This window comes from Schistocerca americana, unplaced genomic scaffold (assembly GCF_021461395.2).
Source record: "Schistocerca americana isolate TAMUIC-IGC-003095 unplaced genomic scaffold, iqSchAmer2.1 HiC_scaffold_73, whole genome shotgun sequence".
In the NCBI taxonomy this organism is placed as follows: domain Eukaryota; kingdom Metazoa; phylum Arthropoda; class Insecta; order Orthoptera; family Acrididae; genus Schistocerca; species Schistocerca americana.
The window spans coordinates 313,742-322,822 of record NW_025726489.1 but is presented as its reverse complement, the minus strand read 5'-3'; the positions used below and the strand labels follow the sequence as shown (position 1 = coordinate 322,822).

The window sequence follows — 9,081 nt, the reverse complement described above, 5'->3', positions numbered from 1 at the left end:
CCAGTCACTACTCTTGATGAACTGTGGTATCGTGTTGAAGCTGCATGGGCAACTGTACCTGTACACGCCATCCAAGCTTTTTTTGAGTCAGTGCCCAGGCGTATCAAGGCCGTTATTACGGCCACAGATGGTTGTTGTGGATACTGATTTCTCAGGATCCATGCAACCAAATTGCGTGAAAATGTAATCATATGTCAGTTCTAGTATAATATATTTGTCCAATGAATACCCGTTTATGATTTGCATTTCTTCTTGGTGTAGCAATTTTAATGGCCAGTAGTGTATTATACACTGAAGCGCCAAAGAAACTGGTACAGGCATGCGTATCCAAATACAGAGAGATGTAAACAGGCAGAATACGGCGCTGCGGTCGGCAACGACTATATAAGACAAGTGTCTGGCACAGTTGTTTCATCGGTTACTGCTGCTACAATGGCAGGTTATCAAGATTTAAGTGAATTTGAAAGTGGTGTTATAGTCGGCGCACGAGCTGCGGGAAGCAGCATCTCCGAGGTAGCGCTGAAGTGGAGATTTTCCCGTACTACCATTTCAAGAGAGTACCGTGAAGCCGGCCGAAGTGGCCGAGCGGTTAAAGGCGATACAGTCTGGAACCGCACGACCGCTACGGTCGCAGGTTCGAATCCTGCCTCGGGCATGGATGTGTGTGATGTCCTTAGGTTAGTTAGGTTTAAGTAGTTCTAAGTTCTAGGGGACTGATGACCACAGCAGTTGAGTCCCATAGTGCTCAGAGCCATTTGAAGCCAAGTACCGTGAATATCAGGAATCCGGTAAAACTTGAAATCTCCGACATTGCTGCGGCTGGATAGATATAGTGCAAGAGCGGGTCCAACGACGAGTAAAGAGAATCGTTCAAGGTGACGAAAGTGCAATCCTTCCGCAAATTGCCGCAGATTTCAATGCTGGGCCACCAACATCGTCAGCGTGCGAACTGTTCAACGAAACATCATTGATACAGGCTTTCAGAGCCGAAGACCCACTCCTGTAGCCTTGACGCAAAGCTTTACGCCTCGCCTGGGCCCATCAACACCAACGGTGGATTGTTGATGGCTGGAAACATGTTGCCTGGTCGAACGAGTTTCGTTTCAAATCGTATCGAGAGGATGGAGGAGTATGGGTATGGAGACAACCTCATGAATCCAGCATGTCCGTAAGGGAATGTTCAAACTGGTGGAGGCTCTGGGATGGTGTGGGGGTATGCAGTAGGAGAGATATGGGACCCCTGCTACGTCTAGATACGACTGTGACAGGTGACACGTACGTAAGCATCCTGTCTGATCACCTGCATCCATTCATGCCCATTATGCATTCCGACAGACGTGAGCCATTCCAGCAGGGCAATGCAACACCCCACTCGTCCAGAATTGCTGAAGTGTGGCTCCAGGAACACTCTTCTGAGTTTAAACACTTCAGCTGGACACCAAACTCCCCAACAAGAACATTAGTGAGCATATCTGGGATGCAACTAGCTGTTCAGGAGAGATCTCAACCTCCTCGTTCTCGACTTATGGACAGCCCTGCAGGAAACATGGTGTCAGTTGCCTCCAGCACTACTTCGGACATTAGGCGAGTCCGTGCCACGTCATGTTGGGGCACTTCTGCATGCTCGTGGTGGCCCTACACAATAATAAGCAGGTGTGCCAGTTTCTTTGGCTCTTCAGTGTAAGTCAGCCGCCTACCCTCAGGATCTAAGTAGCGAGCGGCTGGACGTGTACAGGTATGGAAACAACCCCATGAATCCATGAATCCTGCTTGTCAGCAGGGCAGTGTTCAAGCTGGTGGAGGCTCTGTAATGGTGTGGGGCGTGTGCAGTTGGGGTGATATGAGACCCCTAATACGTCTTGATACGACTGACAGGTGACACGTACGTAAGCATCCTGTTTGATCACTTGCACCCATTCGTGTCCATTGTGCATTCCGATGGACTTGGGCAATTCTAGCAGGACAAAGTGACACTCCATAGTTCCAGAATTGCTGTAGGTTGGCTCTAGGAACGCTCTTCTGGGTTTAAACACTTCCGCTGGCCACCAAACTCCCCAGACATGAACATTATTGAGCACATCTCGGATGCTTTGCAATGAGTTCTTCAGAAGAGGTATCCACCCCCTCGTATTCTTACAGCCCTGCAGGATCATGGTATCCATTCCCTCCAGCATTACTTCAGACATTAGTCAAGTCCATGCCACGTCGTTCTGCGGCACTTCTGCGTGCTGCCAGGGGCCCTACACGATATTAGACAGGTGTACCAGTTTTTTTGGCTCTTCAGTGTAGAAGCGGTGCAGTAGAGTGGTCGATCAGCAGAGCTGTGTGACTTCGAACGTGGATTAGTCTTTGGATGTCACTTGAGTAACTAATCCATCTGGGACATTTCAGCTCTTCTAAAGCGGCCCAAGTCGGCTCCTGGTGACTTCATGTACTGACGGATAGAGACTGTCGACTATTGTGGAAGGCGGTTGTAAAAAATTCGCACGATATCAGTGGAAGCAATCACTCGTGAGTTCCAATGTACTAGCAGTCCAGCTAGCAGAACGACTGTACCTGGGAATTTCAAAGGAATGAGATGCAGTGGTAGGGCAGCTCCTAATAAACCACAGTTTCTGTGGTCAGTGTTAAGTGACGCTTTGGGCTGTGTAAAGAATGACACCACTAAACAGTGCCTGACTGGAAACGAGCGATTTGGAGTGATGAGTCACGCTGTACCCTGTGGCAATCCGATGGAAGGGTTTGAGTTTGGTTAATATCTAGAGAACGTCACCTGCCATCATGTGTAGTAACAAGAGTGAACTGTGGAGGAGGTGGGGTTACGGTTTGGGGGTGTTTTTGTGGTTTGGGTGTGCTCCCCATATTGCGCTCGAGAAAACGCTAATTGCGGAAGGATATGGACACATTGTGCAACACTGTGTACTGCGTACAGTAGAGGAATAATTTGGAGGCGATGATCGTGTGAGCATGACAACCCTGTCATAAAACAGCATCAGTAACACTCCTGAAATAGTCTGGCCTTCCCCTGAATCCAACAGGAGATCTCTGGAATGATTTACACTCATGCTCATAAGTTAAGGATAATGCTGTTACACGGTGGAACACCGCTCTGGTTGTCGGTTTGCGTGTTTAAATCACCTCGGGGTATGACCATGCGGTGCATTTGCCTTCGGTCGTCGCACGGTGGCGCTGGCAGCAGTCCACATACGCACAGGTGTGTTGGTGCACGTCAGACTACGGTGCAGCGAGTAAGTGTGCAGACACTTGCAGACGTCCTAATGGTGTCTGTGTGTTGAAAATGGTTCAAAGAACACATATTGATGACGTTATGAGGGGTAGAATACTAGGGCGACTGGAAGCTGGTCAAACACAGCAGGTCATATAGCATGGGCCCTCTGTGTGCCACAACGTGTGATCTCAAGATTATGACAACGATTCCAGCAGACAGGAAACGTGTCCAGGCGCTACAGTACGGGACGTCCACAGTGTACAACACCACAAGAAGACCGATATCTCACCATCAGTGAGCGCAGATGGCCAGGGAGTACTGCAAGTAACCGTGCTCGGGACCTTACCACAGCCACTGGAACAGTTGTCTCCAGACACACAGTCTACAGACGACTGAACAGACACGGTTTATTTGCCCGGAGACCTGCAAGGTGCATTCCACTGACTCCTGGTCACAGGAGAGCCCGTAAAGCCTGGTGTCAAGAACACAGTACATGGTCATTGGAACAGTGGTCCCAGGTTATGTTCACGGACGAGTCCACGTATAGTCTGAACAGTGATTCTCGCTGTGTTTTCATCTGGCGTGAACCAGGAACCAGATACCATCCCCTTAATGTCCTTGACAGGGACCTGTATGGAGGTCATGGTTTTATGGTGTGGGGTGGGATTATGGTTGGTGCACGTACAGCCCTGCATGTCTTTGACAGAGGAACTGTAACAGGTCAGGTGTATCGGGACGTCATTTTGCACCAGTATGTCCGCCTTTTCAGGGGTGCAGTGGGTCCCACCTTCCTCCTGATGGATGATAACGCACGGCCCCACCCAGCTGCCATCGTGGAGGAGCACCTTCAAACAGGAGATATCAGGCGAATGGAGTGTCCTGCTTGTTCTCCAGACCTAAACCACATGCTCTCTGTCGACTTCAGGAGGTCCCACCTTCCTCCTGATGGATGATAACGCACGGCCCCACCCAGCTGCCATCGTGGAGGAGCACCTTCAAACAGGAGATATCAGGCGAATGGAGTGTCCTGCTTGTTCTCCAGACCTAAACCACATGCTCTCTGTCGACTTCAGGAGGTCCCACCTTCCTCCTGATGGATGATAACGCACGGCCCCACCCAGCTGCCATCGTGGAGGAGCACCTTCAAACAGGAGATATCAGGCGAATGGAGTGTCCTGCTTGTTCTCCAGACCTAAACCACATGCTCTCTGTCGACTTCAGGAGCTTCGACAGGCGTTGGTGCAAGAGTGTGAGGCTATACCCCAGCAGCTGCTCGACCACCTGATCCAACCCGTTGTGCGGCCTGTGTACGTGTGCATGGTGATCATATCCCATATTGACGTCGGGGTATATGCGCAGGAAACAGTGGCGTTTTGTAGCACATGTGTTTCGGAACGATTTTCTCAAATTATCACCAATACCGAAACTTTCTGGCAGATTAAAACTGTGTGCCGGACCGAGACTCGAACTCGGGACCTTTGCCTTTCGCGGGCAAGTGCTAAACCAACTGAGCTACCCAAGCACAACTCACGCCCCGTCCTCACAGCTTTACTTCTGCCAGTACGTCGTCTCATACTTTCCAAACTTTACAGAAGCTCTCCTGCGAACCTTGCAGAACTAGCACTCCTGAAAGAAAGGATATTGCGGAGACATGGCTTAGCTACAGCCTGGGGGATGTTTCTAGAATGAAATTTTCACCCTACAGAGGATTGTGCGCTGATATGAAACTTCCTGGCAGATTAAAACTGTGTGCCGGACCGAGACTCGAACTCGGGACCTTTGCCTTCCACGGGCAAGTGCTCTACCAACTGAGCTACCCAAGCACGACTCACGCCCCGTCCTCACGGCTTTACTTCTGCCAGTACCTCGTAAAGTTTGGAAGGTAGGAGACGAGGTACTGGCAGAAGAAAAACCGGGACGGTAGCTCAGCGTGTTCGGTCAGAGGGTTAGCAGCCCTCTATTAAAAAAAAAAAAAAAAAAAAAAAAAAAAAAAAAAAAAAAAAAAAAAAAAAAAAAAAAACTGAGCTAATCGATCAACAACGAACTTAAACGGATGTCTTACGATGTCCGCCCCGAGCAGATTCAACGAACGTAAAAACGAACAAAATGAGATTGAAAAAAAAAAAGAAAAGAAAAGTTGGTAGAGCACTTGCTCGCGAAAGGCAAAGGTCCCGAGTTCGAGTCTCGGTCCGGCATACAGTTTTAATCTGCCAGGAAGTTTCATATCAGCGCACACTCCGCTGTAGAGTGAAAATCACCAATACCGTTTACTTACATATTTGTGTCGTGTGTGTTGCCTATGTGCCTAAGCTATTAGCGCAAGTTTTGTGTAGTGCCACGTGGTGTAGCACCACATTCTGCAATTATCCTTAATTTATGAGCATGAGTGTAGTATGTCGATTTTGCATCAGACCCCACTATATGACATCACTGCTTTCTCTGTTTTGGCTGTTGACGACGACTGAGCTGTCATTCCTCCACACACTTTCAGGTAACTCATTGAAAGTGTCCACAGGAGAGTTCAAGGCTAAGGGTGGACACATTCCATATTAATGTCCACTTACAGGTGTCCGGATACTTTCGATCACATAGTGTGTGTCAGAGAGAGTAACACGTTGGTTGACCATTACAGGGATACATGTGCTGAGAATCTGAACAGCAATCCTCTCCATAATTCTCAACGCCCCTCGCGTACGAGACATTCCGTAAAGTGCACGCTAGGGCGAATGGGAAATGAAGCTCCACAATTCGGACGTCGGTAGACTCTACCGCATGTTGAGAGAGCAAGCTGTCACGGCGTGCAGCGCTAAGAGGAAATAGAAGTTCTAGCTTTCTCTGCGGCCGCTGCATTGAATAGTGAAGTAGTGTACAACGTGAGAAGAAGGAAACGACTATTATGTGTGAAAACACAGATGAGGAGACGGGAGGAGAGGCAAGCTTGGCATTTCTTCGAAAGTAACTTCGTTTAGAGGACGGATACACGATTTGAGATTGGGAATGAGCGGGGATAATTATTATCGATGCCCTCTAGGTCGTGTGCGGCAGAAATTACGATAGCGGGACAGTGTGATTAGAAAAACAACCAATTCTTCCGAGAAGTTATCGGCTACTTTAAGGTTCTGGCGAAACGAATCCTGTCAAAAAATTGTACCTTTGGTAAGTAACTACATCACTGCCAGTTCAACTTCAAGGTCTGAATGACACTTCTTAAGTAACTACGTCACTGCCAGTTCAACTTCAAGGTCTGAATGACACGTCTTTTTTGGCCAGTAGTTTTTGTTTTCTTTTTAATTTCGTCAACTGTTGACTGCAGCCTACACTCTTTAACGTACAGCATATTTCGTTTAATGCTGTACCATCTATGTTGTTCGGTGTCAAATAGGCGCGACTTCGGACAATATTGCTCAGTTAAAACATTCACGTGTTCTTTGCACCAAGCTGACACGTTCCACTCTTGTTTCTGCTGTCAGAGCATTGCGAGAGCTGTGAAATGCAGAGCTTCAGACGACTCACTGCTTGAAAGCACACCTATGAGTGAACGCTTTGGCTTCTGTCGGTCTCAGGGTTGCCAACTATCATTCTATGAAAATAGCAAATCAGCCAGAAATGGCTAAATTATAACTTATATATTTAATACATAAAAAATTAAAATACGAAAAAAGAAAACACTCACCTAGCAAAGATAAATATCATCGGCCCCTACCTCATTTCCTTGGCACGTGCTCTTATTTAGAAGTACCGTGGCTGCGCTCCTTTGAAAGATATACTTTGGTTTCCTCGAATGCATGTCTCTGTTGTCAAGGTATCATCGTGATTGCGGCAGCCATTCTATCAGACGAACTAAAGCAGAAGCTCTTTATATGTTCAGCTGGTTCATTCATTGCAAATGTGGGAACTATTGCCGTCTTTTCTTTCTTTCAAAATGACCCTCTGCCCACTTCATACTCGTTATTTACACAGTGGTATGTATAAGTAGTACGAATAGTGATTAACAATCTTTCTCAATGCTAAATAAGTGTGCTGGTTGTGTGAGGTGTGTTCTAATTTGTGCAAAAATTACAAATATTGCTGTATTTTCTTTCTTTGAAAGTGAAACCTGCCAACTACATTCTAGATTTTTACGTGGTGATGTGTATTACAAAAATTACTTAAGGATAAACTCCCCCCCCCCCCCCCCCCCACTGCTAAATAAATGTGCTGGTTGTGTGAAGAATGTTCTAATATGCGCGTAAAATTACAATTCACTATCAGGAAAATAAACTTCTTCCTTTCCTCTTGAAAGTAGTTGAAACAACCAGAAAAAACCCCAGCAGATATATGCCTGCACCATTATTAGAATACATTTCGTACACATATGTGCATAATTTGAGGACGTTCTTGTTTGGATAATGCCGCGCGGTATTAGCCGAGCGCTCTAGGCGCTGCAGTCGTGGACTGTGCGCTGGTCCCGGCGGAGGTTCGAGTCCGCCCTCGGGCATGGGTGCGTGTTTTTGTCCTTAGGATAATTTAGGTTAAGTAGTGTGGAAGCTTAGGGACTGATGACCTTAGCAGTTAAGTCCCTTAAGATTTCACACACATTTGAACATTTTTTCGTTTGAAAAATAAGTCTCCTAAAATAACTAGCTTGTTTGTAACTTTTCTTTTGTAATTTACAGGCGGCTGAAAGGGAGACTGTCACGTTTTAATTCCTTTGCGTGTGTGTCATTCTTCTTTATGCTTTTTCTCAAAAATGGTTCAAATGGCTCTAAGCACTATGGGACTTAACATCTGAGGTCATCAGTCCCCTAGACTTAGAACTACTTAAACCTAACTAACCTAAGGACATCACACACATCCCTGCCCGAGGCAGGATTCGAACCTGCGACCGTAGCAGCAGCGCGGTTCCGGACTGAAGCGCCTAGAACCACTCGTCCATGCTTTTTCTTTTGACGATGAATGGCAGTTTGTTTTCACCAGATAATCAACGTGTTTTGAATATTCGCTCCCACTTCCGTATTTCATGCTAAATTTGCAAATAGTTGACAATGACAAGTCACAGAAACTGTCGGAAATGTGAAGACGAATATTAAAATTTGTGCGAGTGGTAGGTCCTAACCAAAAACCTGCTGTCATTCCTCTACACATCGTGTAGGTTCATTACCTACTTATTCACAGTGGTGACTAGCGTGCAAGTACTTTTTTTTATGTAACATCGTTACTGAAATCTTAAACACTGGTAGCTCGTTATTTGATATTCGCTATCAATAAATCGTACCTTTGGAAACATCCCACAGGCTGTGGCAATATCCTTTCTTCCAGGAGTGCTAGTTCTGCAAGATTCGCAGGAGAGCTTCTGTGAAGTTTGGAAAGTATGAGATGAGGTGCTCGCGGAAGTAAAGCTGTGAGGACGGAGCGTGAGTCGTGTTTGGGTAGCTCAGTTGATAGAGCACTTGCCGGCAAAAGGCAACGGTCCCGAGTTCGAGTCTCGGCCCGACACACAGTTTTAGTCTGCCAGGAAGTTTCAAATGGTACCTTTTCGAGAGATACTCGGTGTGCTAGTATTCTGGAACAGCATTTATTTACAGGGCAGAAAAAAATGGTTCAAATGGCTCTGGGCACTATGGGACTTAACATCTATGGTCATCAGTCCCCTAGAACTTAGAACTACTTAAACCTAACTAACCTAAGGACATCACACAACACCCAGCCATCACGAGGCAGAGAAAATCCCTGACCCCGCCGGGAATCGAACCCGGGAACCCGGGCGTGGGAAGCGAGAACGCTACCGCACGACCACGAGCTGCGGGCTACAGGGCAGAAATTGTAAGTTCGTTGTAATATAAAACGCACCAGACACGAGCTAGACGAAATCT

General features: G+C 47.0%; 1 non-coding gene across 1 annotated transcript; it reads right to left on the bottom strand.

Annotated features, from left to right (window-relative positions):
- Positions 1–4,978: 4,978 nt before the first annotated feature.
- On the bottom strand, positions 4,979–5,053 carry Trnap-ugg. The gene has a single exon. It is a non-coding gene; the product is annotated as a tRNA-Pro (tRNA).
- Positions 5,054–9,081: the final 4,028 nt, after the last annotated feature.